Here is a 16,667-nt window from a genome sequence, read left to right as displayed (position 1 = left end):
GTCTCTCTGTTAGTGATGCTAAAAAAACTAAAAACCCAAGGAAGGAGGGGAAGGAAGCTTGATTCACTAGGGATGATGGTGACCAGAGCCAGAGCATCCTTCCAGGGAGGAAGGGTCTGTTGCTTGGCTCCCAGACCTGGGGAGTGTCACGGGGGGAAATGGGAACAGAAGCGGAGTACGAAGAGAGACATCAGGAGCTGAGCAAGGGTTGAGAGCAGATCTTACTCGGGGAGCTTACGGAGTGAAGGGCCATGAGCAGCCCCCAGGAGCCAGGGCACTTTGAAGAGGGGGACAGAGGATTTAAGAAAGCTGGGTTTTCGTGTAGCTTAACTTCCCTTGGTCATCCTCTTAAGAAGGCCTTGTGTTAATAGTTGTACCATGTCTCAAAGCTTTTAGAGTCTAATGTCTGCTCCTTTGGGGTAAGTCTCTAGCTTGAAGCAGGCCTCAGGAGAGGCCCGGTACTGAGTACACTTTGAGACTGGGACGCAGGTGAAAAGGCCCCCGGTGGGACACTCACGTGCTGTGAGTGTGTGGCCTCAGGCCAGGCACTCCTCTGCTCCCTTCCTCTGGACTTGAGACGACTGAGTTACCTCATCTCCAAGGTGCAAAAAGTCTGAGGCTCCAAGATGCCACAGGTTCATCCATTTTCTTAACAGAGACTTGAGAAGATCAGCAGGGAAATCTAACCAGTCCATCCTAAAGGAGATCAGTCCTGAATATTCATTGGAAGGAATGATGCTGAAGCTGAAGCTCCAATACTTTGGCCACCTGATGCAAAGAACTGACTCATTAGAAAAGACCCTGATGCTGGGAAAGATTGAAGGTGGGAGGAGAAGGGGACGACAGAGGATGAGATGCTTGGATGGCATCACGGACTCAACGGACATGAGTCTGAGCAAGCTCCGGGAGTTGGTGATGGCCAGGAGGCCTGGTGCTGCAGTCCATGGGGTCGCAAAGAGTAGGACACGACTGAGCTACTGAACTGAACTGACCTCCAGAAGGCGGCCTCACCCCTGAAGCAGGCCACTCTGCTGCCCTTGGCACCAAGGGGGGACAGTTTTAGGGGCCCATCCACTCCGTAATACCCACACACACTGCTCAGGTCCAGTCTTCTGCAAGGAGCTGACCTCCCTCGGGGACGGGGACTCTCAGAAGCTGCCATCAGCATCTGTCTTTCCATGCCAGGACTGGGTTGGATGCCGCTCCCAGCAAGGCAGACCATGGACACAGCTCCCCAAGGAAGGTAGCTCTGACATCAGTTGGTGAGATACCCCCTGGGGAGCAGAAGAGCCCTGCCCACTTTTGCAGACGGCCTGGGGTAGCCTGGGACCTGTGGTCCAGAGTTTAAGCCCCTTCTCCCACTCACCCTGCTGCGTCAGGGCCAAGCAGAATCTCCACTCCCTGGTTAGCCCTCTCCTTCCTAGCTGCTTCCTCTAGCTCAGCCCCAGGAGCCTGGGCAAAGCTGCTCTAGCCAACGGCCTGCTTCCTTCAGCACAGAAAGCCTTCCTACGAAGCTGCGAGGCTCCGGGCTCTCCACCATCTTAGTAATCAGCACGGGAACCACAGCCCCTCCTCTCCTCCCCCCTCCTCCTCCCCTCCACTCCGCTCCCCTCCTCTCGCCCTCTCCAGATCCTCCCCTCCCCCTCCCCTCCCCTTCCTCCTCCTCCCACCTTCTCCGGCTCCTCCCCCTCCGCTCCCCCTTCCCTCCCTCCCCCCTCCTCCCACCTTCTCCAGCTCCTCTCCCCCTCCTCCCCCTCCCCTCCCCCCTCCTCCCACCTTCCCCGGCAGCCCTCCGAGCCGCTGCCACCTCATGAGAAACTGAGAGTTTATCATCAAATGAGGCTTTGTCATAGGAAAACAGCTTTCTTTTTCTCACTTTGAGAAGGCGCTGACAGGAACAGCTAGGTAAAGGGTGTCATGTGTATTCAAAGCATCCGTCTGTCCTTCCCCACGGTCCCTCAGCCCCACGCCCATGGCTGAGTCCGGCTCTGCGTTTTCCTCAAAGCCTGCTCCTCTGACCTGCCTCGGGCACCCCGTTCTCTTGATCCTCCCCGCTGAGCCTGGGCCCACAGGACCCATCCCCTCCTACCCGTTCCTTCATTCAGGTCACCTCACTCCCTCAGCAGTTTACAGTCCTTGCTTTCAGGGACTCCAGGCGCTGGGGTAGGAGACACGTGGGAGAGCGGGGTGGGGTGCGGGGCACAAGAGGAAACCACTGAAGTGCAAAGCGTGACGGCGGCTAAGCGGACCCTGGGCTGGGGTGCGGTGGGGGTGAGAGCGGGGCTGCAGAGACTCATGAAGGGACCCTTGCTGGGCTGTACTGGGGCACCGGAAGGGGCAGGCTGGGGTTTCAGAAGTTCTGAGTAATGACAGGCTGGGGTTTCAGAAAGGCAGCTTTGAGGAGGACAAGCAGGAGTCGGGGAGGGAGCCTGGTTAGGAGGCCAATGGCACGAACACCAGAAGTGAGTTCTGAGTGAAGAAGTCCCAGCAGCCATTCAAGACCGAGCCTGCAGTAGTTCGGGTGAGAATCCAGGGGAGGGTTGGGATGATCAGTAAGCACAGAGCCATGAGAACGGCAGCCAGGGCCAGGAAAACGCCCCAGCAGGAGGAGCCCCAGGCCAGGCAGGTGCAGGCCAAAGAGGAGCTTGAGAGAGCAGCGGGAGAAACCGGTGACCCAGACGGAAGGAGGGCGGGAGGGGGAAGCAGGGAGGAGGCAGGCCCGGCTCCACTCCTCGGGGAGCACTGCTCAGTCCTGCAGCGGGAGGACGCGGGCCCCAGGCACACCTGTGCGAGCAGTCTGGGTTCACTGCTGCCTCTCCTCTCGCCTCTGAGGCCTTCCTGGAGGCAACCCCACCATCCATCACAGTGACTGCTGAGCATCAGTTAGCAGGGCCTTCTACAGGCTGTTGTTGAAGGGGACACACAGCGCTCTTGCTCAGAAAGCCCCTGGTCTAGTCGGGGAGCCTGTGTGTGCACAGAGTCTCCATCCAGTAAAAAAGCAGCCAACAAAGTGGTATCAATCGGGACTGCACCTAAAGTCAGTGAACACGTGCTGAAGGGACGCTGGGAAAAGAAGCTGACTCTGGAAGGCAGGCAGGGACACCCCGCGGGCTCTGCCGCCCCTGGGGCAGGACTTCCGGAATTCATGGCCCGTCAGCCCTGCAGGGCCCAGGGCTCTGACCCCTTTGGAAACCACTCTCCTCTCTGACAGCGGAGGCTCTCTCCTCAGAGGCCTAGGGCAGGCAGGTTTCCTGGGAGAAGTACTCTGGTGCCCTGCAGTCAGGATGATGGATGAGGAGGCAAAAGCTGCTTGGGGCCGCTGAGACCAGTGGGGCAGGGAGAGAAATATGGCTGAGCAACTGAGAAACGAGAGAGACACTCGGGCTGGATGGCAGTGGTGGGGAGCTAGGCCCTTCCCTCAGATGTACCCAGTCACCCGCCTGCCTCTCCCATCAAGTCCTAAGTTCTATTACGCAAATGATGCAGAAAGCCTGGGGTCAGCTGACAGGGGAAGGAGAAAAATCGAGGGTACAAAGGCTCATCTATTCCCTTCGAGGTCACGGGTTTGAAAGGCTCTTGGCTGTGGAGTGGCTCCCCCAGCAGTCAAGACTCATCCCTGCCCCAGTGCCCCAGTGCCCCAGAAATGGGCCCTGGCCCAGTCTCTCCTGGCAGAGATTCAACTCCCGTTCAACCTCACTCCTCTAGGCACAAGGAGATGCCGGGGCCAGCAGCTAGCAGAGGGAAACGCACATCTCCTAGGACTGAGTCCAATCAGGACTCCATCCCAGGGCCCAAGGTACAGTAGGATTGCAGCCAATCTCTCTGGGAGCTGAACCAGCCTTTTAAGCTGCCCGGTAGGCTCCACAGTCCATAGATGTGATGAGCAGGGCCTCAGCCTACTCTCCTCCAGCCCTTGCCTTCCACTTGTCCAGGCCTCTGGGCTATACTCCATCCCTCCCATGTGTACCCAGATAAGTAAGGATGCTGGCAGGTTACGCCTGCCCTCTCACTCCCCAGCAGCTGCTGGATAAGGGGGTGGGGGGTGGGAATCACACAAACAGAAGGCAGTGGGACCCACCCTTGCAGGCAGTTGATGTGAGAGGATCCTGGGCACAGGGGCAGGGCCCGGGGCTGGGCAGCTGGCATTAGTGGTCCCACCTGCCCAACAGACAAGACGACTGCGTTATCGGTCTCTCTTTTCTAGAGGTGAGCACAGGGCAGCAAGAATTACAGAGCATCTCTAACCTCTAACATTAGAGCATCTCTAATGTCTGTTCCATGCCTGGAACTTCCCTGACTTCAAGGAGTAGGGTTATGTTGGCAAATCAAACATGAGCCTATCCTGGTGCGTTTACCCTGGAGGCCATAGCCAAGGCAGTAATGCTAACAGCATAAGACGTGAAAGGAAGCTCAGGGAGGGTGCCACGGGCGGAGCTCAACTGGAGGCCTGCACGGAGGATGTGGTGTATGAACTGCCATGCCCCTCCTCATTCCCACAGAGACAGGTGTTTAGTACCACCTCTTCATGGCAGGGACAGGCCTTTCACACTGCACAGCACAGTTATAGAAAGAATAAAGGGCCGCTGGCGCTGAGCGTGTGCCTCTAAAGGTAAGAAGCATAAAGGGGAAGCTGGCCTTAGCCACTCCCTCGCTTCCGCTCCTCCCTTCCAAGGTGCATCTTCTCCAGGGCTCCTCCCCATCTCTGCTCGACTCCCTCCAGAGAGGCCCCTGTTCAAACCTGGAGCCTCCCCTGGGCCCCTGGGGGCAGGAATGGGTGCCTTCCCCTGTGGCTCTCATACCCGGGACATCAGGTAGAAGCCACTGCCCTAGATGCGGGCCAAACAGCACTATGGACTTCCCCAGCCCGCCCTCGCCAGGCTCCGAGAGCGTCAGGCAGTGCCCGTCTCCCAGAGAGTTCCAGAAGCAGCCTGCAGTGACCAGCCTCCATTTGCCCTTCCGCTCCACGTCCTGCCCTCCCCGCTGCTCTGCCCGCTCTGAGCTCTGTGCCTGGAAGGCTGATTTCTAAGCCTGCACCCGCCAGGCGCCTGGACGTCAGGCTCCGGGGGGACCAGCTCGGGACCAGGTGGCGGAGGACTGTGCAGCCCACCGTCCTTGGTCAGCCCCGCTCGCCGCAGCCGCCACTCTCTCCAGGTCTCCGGATGGCTCTCCCCGTCCCTTCAGGGTGTCTCACCCACTCTCCCTGGTCTCCTGCAACCCTGCCTCGGTGCACACGCCGCCTCTTTCCTGCTGCAGCCCCACAAGTGCATATTTCTCCCCTGCTCTCCCCACCAGCAGGAAATAGGGAAAAAAGATGTGTTGACCACAGCCCCAGAACAAAGCCCAGTCTGGTTAACTTAGAGACGAATCTGGGTTTGAATCTTAGTTCTACCACAGGGTGTTTCTCTTGAGCTTCACATTTTTCATCTGTGAAGTGGGAATACCACTCCTTCCTGGGGTTGTTATGAGGGTTAACTTAAAGAGCATACACACACACAATGCTTACCATTATTTGACACATAGAGCTTGACAAACAGAAGTGATTGTTACTGTGTTTTAAAAGAAGGTTGACTGGCTCTAAATCCTCCCTCTTTCAGCTCCCTTTAGGGCCCAACAAGCAGTCACAGTGACCAAGACATGGGGCTACTTTGGGGCCTCTGAGAGACTGCAGGACAATTCCCGGAGCCTGGATCCCAGACTCCCCTTTTCTTGAAAGGCTCCCTTCCCAAGAGACCTCCAAGCCTCCCCCTGGCGCCACAGGAATAGCCCAGGAGCAGCAGGTCGGGGTAGGGGGCGGTTAACAGAGACCGTTTGTGTTAGAGTCCCCACCGGTGAGGACCCTGTGGCAGAGTCCCTACTGGTGAGGGCCCCTTGTGTCAGAGTCCCCACTGGTGAGGGCCCTGTGTCAGAGTCCCCACTGGTAAGGGCAAGGATGGGGCAGCCGGCCTCTCTGATTCATTTCCAAGCTCCATGATGCTCATTATCATACTGAGATCATAATGCTGCCTGCTCTCATTTCCATGCTATCAACTGCCATGACTCATTCTCCAAGTCTCGGGGTACATCAGGAGCCACAGAGGCTGTATGGATCCAAAGACACTGCATCTTGGGGGTGGGAAGCGGGAACTGAGGCCTGAAGCCTCGGGTGACACAGATGAGGCCAAGGTGAGGGCAGCTGCAGCCGCACCAGCCTCCCAGGTGCTGACTGACAACCAGGCCTATCACATTCCTGCCCCGACCCGATGCTGGAAGGACACAAATTAGCTAAAAGGAGGAAAGGGAAATTGGAAGCTAAGACTGATGAACTCCCTCTCTGTGCCAGATGTCGATGTAGGCAATGTATGCTGCTGCTGCTGCTGCTGCTGCTAAGTCGCTTCAGTCGTGTCCGACTCTGTGCGACCCCATAGACGGCAGCCCACCAGGCCCCACCGTCCCTGGGATTCTCCAGGCAAGAACACTGGAGCGGGTTGCCATTTCCTCCTCCAATGCATGAAAGGGAAAAGTGAAAGTGAAGTCGCCCAGTCGTGTCCGACTCTTAGCGACCCCATGGACTGCAGCCTACTAGGCTCCTCCATCCATGGGATTTTCCAGGCAAGAGTACTGGAGTGGGTTGCCATTGCCTTTTCCGAGGCAATGTATACCCACTACCTAATTTGATCCATACCTTCAATCAGCCGTATCTCCATTTTACAGGTAAGAAAAATCTAAGGCTTGTAAGGGTGATGTGTTTGCTACATGCCATGCAGCTAATCAACGGGGTTACAGCCCTGCTCCTCCACTCCCTTAAGCTGCAGCCTGCTAGGGAGGGACACCCTTTCACCGGGAGCATATTGGGCGGCTGCAGCTAGGAGCTCAGGGTGGTGAAGGTCACCGGGCAAGAGCAGGGTGAATCCTGGTGAGCCGGGGGGCTGGTGATCGCTGGGCCTGAAGGGCAGGTGACTGAGCAGCACACAGACCGGGGCCTGGGGGCTGGGGACGGTCAGCACCGGTGATCCCTCGGGTAGCAAGCTGGCCACAGGGTGTCCGTGTGCGTCTCTGAAATATGGGGGTAGGGAGAATGGCAGAGAAGGAGGCACACACCACCAACAAAGAGGCACTGGCTCCAGTAGCAAGAGACCGAGCCTCGGGGTCTGAGGCTGGGAATGCCGGCCGGGGCTGGGGCCGCCCCGCTGGAGCGGGAGCCACAGTCCCAGGGACGCGGGTGGTCCCGCTGGACACACAGGAGCCCTGTCTGCAGCTCTGCCTGTGCGACCTGGGAGATGACAGCCCTGCCAGCCCCCGCACGAGGTCCTGAGGCCACTCAGCGGAGACAGGGAGAGGGAAGTCCAGGAGACGGCGAGGAGAGCTGGGGCGCTCCCACACACTGCGTCGGTGGGAGGGGCGCCCCTGGAGGAGCTCACGCTGCCTGCCCATCCTGCCCTCTCTGAAAGTTGGGGGCCTGCGGGTCAGAAGGTCACTAGAGCACAGCTCTGTGCAGGGACAGAGCCCCGTTATAAGATTCCCGAGATGCTTCCAGTACAGGCAGTCACAGAGGGTCTGTGATACTGTCTTCTTGGCCCCTCTGCCACAAGGACGCCAATGGATAGGCCCCCAGAAGGACCTAGAATTCACCAGCGTCAACCAAAGACGTGCAATCCTCTGTAACTGCTAACACCTGAGCCACTTAATATTTTCAGCAGAACTGAAAAATGTTCACATTACACATCCATTTGTTTGTGGAAGTAGGAAATCTATGTTTAATATTTTTTGATTTATTGATTTTCACTTGACTTTTATGGGCCACTCTACTCCCCTGCACTTGCTGCAAGAGCTGCACAGAGCAGGATCACAGTTTGCACACATTGAGCAGGAGAGACGATGGCATCCTGCTGAGGAACGGTGCCAGGTGCCAGCCTGCGAGGGGCCCTGGGACCACAGGGCTCCCAAGGCAGTGATGGGCACGGGCTTCGGCCCCCAGCATGGCCTTCCTGTCAACACTCCAGTAGAGGCGGAGACCTGGAAGGCACAGGATAAGTCAGAGCTGAAGCCCAGGGCCGTGGCCACAGGGGCTCTTCCCGCAGCTCAGGGCTGTTGCCCAGGCTGGTGGCCTCCCATGGTATAGGTTTCGCTCTCTTGGGCTCAAGTACATGATGCCCCTAAAGCTCTCTGAGCATCCTCAGTGCCTGCACAAAACAGGGCTGGGCTGTGCAGGACCGACATCAGCAGAGATCTAGAACATTCTGCCACCACCCATCTCTGAAATGGAGTCTTTCTCACCCGCAGATCCAAGACCTAAGTCCAATCCCAGGTCTACCTCTTCTAGCTGAGTGACCTTTCCCAAGCCACCCTAATTCTCTGAGCTTTAGTTTCCTCTATAAATAATGTGGGAGCAACATGCTATTGAAGAGGCCGATGCGAGGTTAGAGGGAATAGCATGGGCAGAACTCCCAGCACCACGCCTGATACACAGTGGCCTACAACAGATGCGCACCCCTGACTCTGGGGGACGGCCGAGCTGTCGCGGCCACACCCGCCCCGCCCACGGCCTCTGCCCGGCTCTGCAGACACCCAAACGCTGCTGAGTCCACCGCCACCACCCTCGGGATGGCCAAGGAGGGAGGCAGGGGAGAGAAAGCACCCTGATCAGGGCCCCGAGCTGGAACATGAGTCCAGCATCTGTGACGTGAGCCCACTTCCCAGACCCCAGGCCGAGGCAGGGTGTTTCTGGATCAAGCACTCTGTATGCCTCCGGAGCCCTGGGGACCCCATCTGGGTGCCTGACAAGGTCCCGATGCCCAGCTCGGCCTCTGTCCTGGGGCCCTCAGAGGCTTGTGTTACAATAATAGATGCAGATCCCAGATTAAAATGCTGCAGCAGGGAAAATCAATAACTATTGGCAGCTGAGCCTCTAATAAGTATAATAATCACCATTTAGGGAAAGCGTGGGGGAATGAGTAGGGCCGGTCATACAGCGATGATACTAATCTGACTCCATCTCGATCTGCGTCTGCCTGCTGCTGGCACGCCAGTGCCTGGAGCCCGTCGGGAGGGGCGGAGCCGGCTGCCAAAGCAGGTGGCCCGGCCTGACCCTGCTCCCAGCCTCCGTGGGATCCGCAGCCCCAGCACAGCCTCACTCACGGGTCTGTAGGACAGTTCCCTGCCCAAATGGGAGGAGGGGGAGCTCGGTACTCAGAGGCCGTACTCACAGGTGTGGATCTGTTCAGGCTTCAAGACGTTCTCGCTTTGTGAGCTCCATGAGCTGATAATTTACTGAATCTCATTTAATAGAAGCTTGAACAGTCCATACCATGTACCACACATTACTTTAAGCATTTTGCACATATAAACTCATTTAATCATCATGAGTGTTGGTTCAGTCGCTAAGTTGTGTCCAACTCTTTGTGACCCCATGGACCACAGCCTGCCAGGCTCCTCTCTATCCATGAGATTTCCCAGGCAAGAGTGGGTTGCCATTTCTTCCTCCAGGGGATCTTCCCAACCCAGGGATCGAAACTGCGATTCCTGCCTGGCAGTCAGATTCTTTACCATGGAGCCACGTGGTAGCACAATCGTCATATCAACACAGGAAGTAAGTGTTCTTACTGTTCTCACTTTGCAGACGAGGAAAGTGAGTCACAGAGCTGGTTAAATAATTTGCCTACGGTGACTAAGCCTGAAGTGGCACATCCAGGACATGAACTAGGTGAAGAAAGGGAAAGTCACTCAGTCGTGTCCCACTCTTTGCGACCCCATGGACTACACAGTCCATAGAAGTCTCCAGGCCAAAATACTGGAGTGGGTAGGGTAGCCTTTCCCTTCTCCAGGGGATCTTCCCAACCCAGGGATCAAACCTAGGTCTCCCACATTGTAGGCAGATTCTTTACCAGCTGAGCCACAAGGGAAGCCCAAGAATACTGGAGTGGGTAGCCTACCCCTTCTCCAGGAGATCTCCCCAACCCAGGAATCAAACTGGGGTCTCCTGCATTGCAGGCAGATTCTTTACCAACTGAGCCATCAGGGAAGCCCCTTGAACCAGGTGACACAGCTTTACTCTCTGTGCCCTGAACTCCTTTTCTATATAGCCTGTAACCCTTGTGTCTGATATATGTGCTGTGCTGTGCTTAGTCGCTCAGTCATGTCTGACTGTGCAACCACATGGACTGTAGCCCGCCAGGCTCCTCTGTCCCTGGGATTCTCCAGGTCAGAATACTGGAGTGGGTTGCCATGCCCTACTCCAGAGGATCTGCCCAACCAGGGATTGAATCTGCTGCTGCTGCTGCTGCTAAGTCGCTTCAGTCATGTCCGACTCGGTGCAATCCCATAGACGGCAGCCCACCAGGCTCCCTCGTCCCTGGGATTCTCCAGGCAAGAACACTGGAGTGGGTTGCCATTTCCTTCTCCAATGCATGAAAGTGAAAAGTGAAAAGTGAAAGTGAAGTCGTTCAGTCGTCTCCGACTCTTAGCAACTCCATGGGCTGCAGCCCACCAGGCTCGTCTGTCCATGGGATTTTCCAGGCAAGAGTACTGGAGAGGGATGCCATTGCCTTCTCTGGGGATTGAATCTAGGTCTCCTGAATTGCAGGCAGATTCTTTACCATTTGGGCCATCAGGGAAGCCCGTCTGACACATAGCAAACACTTATCAAACTCACTGGCTGTCTGGAACACTAAGCTGCCCCTAGTCCCTCCCAATTATATTTAGCACTACTCACCTGCACTTTTATTGTTTCTAACCCTGTTCCAGAGCTTGGATGTGTTCCAAAACATTTTCCAGCAGCATTGGTAAGCATGAAGCAGGCCTGCGGGAGAGCACGCCCACGTCCCTGCTCCCCAACTCTGGCTGAGTCATGAAAACAGGCTGTGCCCTCCTCATTGCTGTGGGGCCATACACTCACCCAGAAGCCCCCTGCAGTTACCGGTTGGCCAGAAACTTTATTCAAGTTGTTCCATAGGATGTTTCAGAAAAATCCAAATGAAATTTTTGGCCAACCCAGTACATGCTTGGCTCTTCATTCTCTCAGAAGCCTAAAGCTAAGTGAGCCGGAAGCTGCTGTCTTCCAGAGGCAGAGTTTTCTTGGAGATGGGACAATACAGAGGAGTCCATTAGAAATGGCCATGTCCACATCATCCACCTGGAACCTAGCCCCCTCTCCAGCCCGAACAAGCAGAATCAGGGCACACAAGACACCACAGTTTATATGATCTCCAACAGTTTAACTGGTTCCCCTGGAACTGCAGTTCCCCTAGTTCTGATCATCACTGAGGAGAAAAATAGGTCGGCATCCAGGTCTGTCGTGTCCGTCCCACTGTGCATCCTGTTATAAGCACAGTTCCTGGTGCAAAGGTGTGTGTTTCACGATACGAATGAACATGGATGAACAAGTATTCTCCTTGTTCTCATTCACTATCTCATGTCCCAAACTCCAAACAATTTCTGTTTAAATTAATTGGAGTTTAGGAAAGAGAATTTTTAATATCTTCTTAGTTTTCTTTGATGCACTTTGCGTGTGTGTGTGTGTAAGGTATGTGAAAGTGAAACTGTTAGCACTCAGTGGAGTCCAGCTCTTTGTGACCCTGTGTCTGTAGCCCGCCAGGCTCCTCTCTCCTTGGAATTCTCCAGGCAAGAATACTGGAGTGGGTTGCCGTTCCCTTCTGCAGGGAATCTTCCCAGCCCAGAGATTGAACCCAGGTCTCCTGCATGCCAGGTAGGTTCTTTACCATCTGAGCCACCAGGGAAGCCCTGTGTAAGGGATACATAACATAAGGCTGACTGTTTAACCATTTTAAAGTTCAATAGCAATGAGTACACTCACATTGTTGAGTCATCAACACCATTCATCTCCAGATTTTTTTTGCATCTTCCCAAATTAAAACTCTACACCCATTTAACAACTGCTTATTCCCTCCCCCACACAACTCCTAGTAACTGCCATTCTACTTTCAGCCTCTATGAATTTGACTGCTCTTCGACCCTCATAAGTTTGCACAAGTTTGGGTAGATGGTTCTATCATAATTTAACTGTTCTCTTAGGATCAATCATGCAGTCTTTCCCCAACAGTAATGCAGCAAATGCATTTGTGCAACTAGCTTTTGTGTGTCTGTATTTATGATTATTACTCTGGGTTTGATTGTCAATATCAAGAATTACTGGGGAAAAGAACAGCTTAAACATATTTATGTTTTTGATATATGTTGTCAGTTATCCTAAAAGATTTTAGAATTTATATATTACATTTTAAACATTATGCCAGCAATGAATAAATGTGTCCATTTCTCTGTATTCCTACCTCCGCTGGGTTTTTTTTTTTAATGCATTGCTAATTTGTTAGGCAAAAATCTGTGTCATTGTTAGATTAAAAATATGTCATGGCAACTAGAGTTTAGTGGAAAGAAGGCTGAACTTAAAATCAGATCTATTTTTGGAAGGTGAGTTTAAAGCAAAATGGACTCTGAACTGAAAGAAAAAAAGTAGCTGCCACTGTTTTCAAGTGTGTAGGCCCTAAGTGGGGCTAGCAGAAGAAAAAGCAAGGGAAGGAAGAGAAATGAAAAACCAGTATCTGTATACCAGGCGCTGCTCAGCAGCTGGAAGGTCCAAGTCAAGAGGACAAGCCCTCTATCTGCTCACAGTTGAATAGATTTTTAAATTCCCTTTTACATATGTGAAAACTAAAGACGAGAGTTAAATAACTTTTGCAAGGTCATACAACTCAGTAATAATAGTGACTAAAATATATAGGTGGACTGTGTGGATCACAATAAACTGTGGAAAATTCTGAAAGAGATGGGAATACTAGACCACCTGACCTGCCTCTTGGGAAATCTGTATGCAGGTCAGGAAGCAACAGTTAGAACTGGACATGGAACAACAGACTGGTTCCAAATAGGAAAAGGAGTACGTCAAGGCTGTATATTGTCACCCTGCTTATTTAACTTCTATGCAGAGTACATCATGAGAAACGCTGGACTGGAAGAAACACAAGCTGGAATCAAGATTGCCTGGAGAAATATCAATAACCTCAGATATGCAGATGACACCACCCTTATGGCAGAAAGTGAAGAGGAACTCAAAAGCCCCCTGATGAAAGTGAAAGTGGAGAGTGAAAAAGTTGGCTTAAAGCTCAACATTCAGAAAACGAAGATCATGGCATCCGGTCCCATCACTTCATGGGAAATAGATGGGGAAACAGTGGAAACAGTGACAGACTTTATTTTGGGGGGCTCCAAAATCACTGTGGATGGTGACTGCAGCCATGAAATTAAAAGACACTTACTCCTTGAAAGGAAAGTTATGACCAACCTAGATAGCACATTCAAAAACAGAGACATTACTTTGCCAACAAAGGTCTGTCTAGTCAAGGCTGTGGTTTTTCCAGTGGTCATGTATGGATGTGAGAGTTGGACTGTGAAGAAGGCTGAGCGCCGAAGAATTGATGCTTTTGAACTGTGGTGTTGGAGAAGACTCTTGAGAGTCCCTTGGACTGCAAGGAGATCTAACAAGTCCATTCTGAAGGAGATCAGCCCTGGGTGTTCTTTGGAAGGAATGATGCTAAAGCTGAAACTCCAGTACTTTGGCCACCTCATGTGAAGAGCTGACTCATTGGAAAAGACTCTGATGCTGGGAGGGATTGGGGGCAGGAGGAGAAGGGGACGACAGAGGATGAGATGGCTGGATGGCATCACTGACTCGATAGACGTGAGTCTGAGTGAACTCCAGGAGTTGGTGATGGACAGGGAGGCCTGTTGTGCTGTGATTCATGGGGTCCCAAAGAGTCGGACACGACTGAGCGACTGAACTGTAATGAACTGAATAACATTCTAGACACTGTGTTACCCACTTTATATTGTTGTTGTTTAGTTCTAAGTTGTGTCTGACTCTTTGCAACCCCATGAACTGCAGCACGTCTTTCACTGTCTCCTGGAGGTTGCTCAAATACATGTCCATTGAGTTGGTGAAGCTATCTAACCATTTCACCCTCTGCCACCTCCTTCTCTTTTTGCCTTCAATCTTTCCCAGCATCAGGGTCTTTTCCAATGAGTTGGCTCTTTGCATCACATGGCCAAACTATTGGAGCTTCAGCATCAGTCCTTCCAATGAATATTCAGGGTAGATTTCCTTTAGGATTGACTGGTTTGATTTCCTTGCAGTCCAAGGGGCTCTCAAGAGTCTTCTCCAGCACCACAGTTTGAAAGCACCAGTTCTTTGGTCCTCAGCCTTCTTTATGGCCCAACTCTTACATGCATATGTGACTACTGGAAAAACCATAGCTTTGACTAGACAGACCTTTGTTGGCAAAGTAATATCTCTTGCTTTTTAATACACTCTCTAGGTTTGTCATAGTTTTTCCTCCAAGGAGCAAATGTCTTTTAATTTCATGGCTGCCATGAAATCACCATCCACAGTGATTTTGGAGCCCAAGAAAATAAAATCTGTCACTGTTTCCAGTCCCCCCCCCCCCATTTATTTGCCATGAAGTGATGGGACTGGATGCCCTGATCTTGGTTTAACTGTTGAGTTTCAAGCCAGTTTTTTCACTCTCTTCTTTTACACTCATCAAAAGGCTCTTAGAGTGGTATCATCTGCATATCTAGGTTGTTATTTCTCCTGGCAATCTTGATTCCAGCTGTGATTTACCCAGTCCAGCATTTTGCATGATGTACATTCAAAAAACTAAGATCAGATCATGACATCCAGTCCCATCACTTCATGGCAAATAGATGGGGAAATAATGAAAACAGTGAAAGACTTTATTTTCTCGGGCTCCAAAATCACTGCAGATAGTGACTGCAGGCATGAAATTAAAAGACGCTTGGTCCATGGAAGAAAAGCTATGACAAACCTCAATTCAGTTCAGTTCAGTTGCTCAGCCATGTCCGACTCTGCCAGCCCATAGACTGCAGCCCGCCAGGCCTCCCTGTCCATCACCAACTCCTGGAGCTTACTCAAATTCATGTCCATTGAGTTGGTGATGCCATCCAACCATCTCATCCTCTGTGGTCCCCTTCTCCTCCAGCCCTCAATCTGACAAAGCTAGATGACAAACCTAGAGAGCATATTAAAAAGCAGACATTACTTTGCTGACAAAGGTCTGTACAGTCAACGCTATGGTTTTTCCAGTAGTCAAGTGTGCATGTGAGAGTTGGACCATAAAGAAGGCTGAGCACCAAAGAACTGATGCTTTCAAACTGTGGTGCTGGAGAAGACTCTTGAGAGCCCCTTGGACTGCCAGGAGATCAAACCAGTCAATCTTAAAGGAAATCAACCCTGAATATTCTTTGGAAGGACTGATGCTGAAGCTGAAGCTCCAATACTTTGGCCACCTGATGCAAAGAACTGACTCACTGGAAAAGACCCTGATGCTGGGAAAGATTGAATGCTGGTGGAGAAAGGGAAGACATTGGATGAGATGCTTGGATGGCATCACCAACTTGATGGACATGAGTTGGAGCAAGCTCCGGGAGTTGGTGATGGACAGGTAGGCCTGGTGTGCTGCAGTTCATGGGGTATCAAAGAGTCGGACATGACTGAGCAACTGAACTGAACGGAACTCTGCATTTAAGTTAAATAAGCAGGGTCACTGGAGAAGGAAATGGCACCCCACTCCAGTACTCTTGCCTGGAAAGTCCTATGGACGGAGGAGCCTGGTAGGCTGCAGTCCATGGGGTCACTAGGAGTCGCACACGACTGAGCAACTTCACTCACTTTTCACTTTCATGCACTGGAAAAGGAAATGGCATCCCACTCCAGTGTTCTTGCCTGGAGAATCCCAGGGACAGGGGAGCCTGGTGGGCTGCCATCTATGGGGTCACACAGAGTCGGACACAACGGAAGTGACTTAGCAGCAGCAGCAAGCAGGGTCACAGTGTATAGCCTGGTCATACTTCTTTCCCAATTTTGACCAAGTCTGTTGTTCTATGTCCAGTTATTTCTTGATCTGCATACAGATTTCTCAGAAGACAAGTGAAGGTGGTCTAGTATTCCCATCTCTTTAAGAATTTTCCACAGTTTGCTGTGATCCACACGGTCAAAGGCTTTAACATAGTCAGTGAACTAGTCAATTTCAGATGCTTTTCTGAAATTTCCTTGATTTCTCTATGATGCAACGAATGTTGGCAACTTGATCTCTGGTTTCTCTGCCTTTTCTAAACCCAGCTTGTACATCTGGAAGTTCTTGGTTCACACACTGCTAAAGCGTAGCTTGAAGGATTTTAAGCATGACCTTGCTAGCATGTTAAATGAGCACAATTGTATGGTAGCTTGATCATTCTATAGCATTGTCCTTCTTTGGGATTGGAATGAAAACCAACCTTTTCCAGTCCTATGGACACTGCTGAGTTTTCCAAATTTGCTGACATTTTGAGTGTAGCACTTTAACAGCATCAGCTTTTAGGATCTGAAATAGCTCAGCTGAAATTCAATCACCTCCACTAACTTTGTTCATAGTGATACTTCCTAAGGCCCGCTTGACTTCACACTCCAGGATGTCTGGCTCTAAGTGGGTAACTGCACTATGGTGGTTATCTGGGTCATAAAGACTTTTTTTGTATAGTTCTCCTGTTTATTCCTGCCACTTCTTAATCTCTTCTGCTTCTGTTAAGTCCTCACCATTTCTGTCCTTTTTTATGCCCATCTTTGCGTGAAGTGTTCTCTTGATATCTCCAGTTTTCTTGAAGAGATCTCTAGTCTTTTCCGT

The sequence above is a fragment of the Bubalus bubalis genome, chromosome 5 (assembly GCF_019923935.1).
Source record: "Bubalus bubalis isolate 160015118507 breed Murrah chromosome 5, NDDB_SH_1, whole genome shotgun sequence".
NCBI classification, from domain to species: Eukaryota; Metazoa; Chordata; class Mammalia; order Artiodactyla; family Bovidae; genus Bubalus; species Bubalus bubalis.
The sequence above is the reverse complement of the archived record's forward strand: the minus strand, read 5'-3'. Positions refer to the sequence as shown.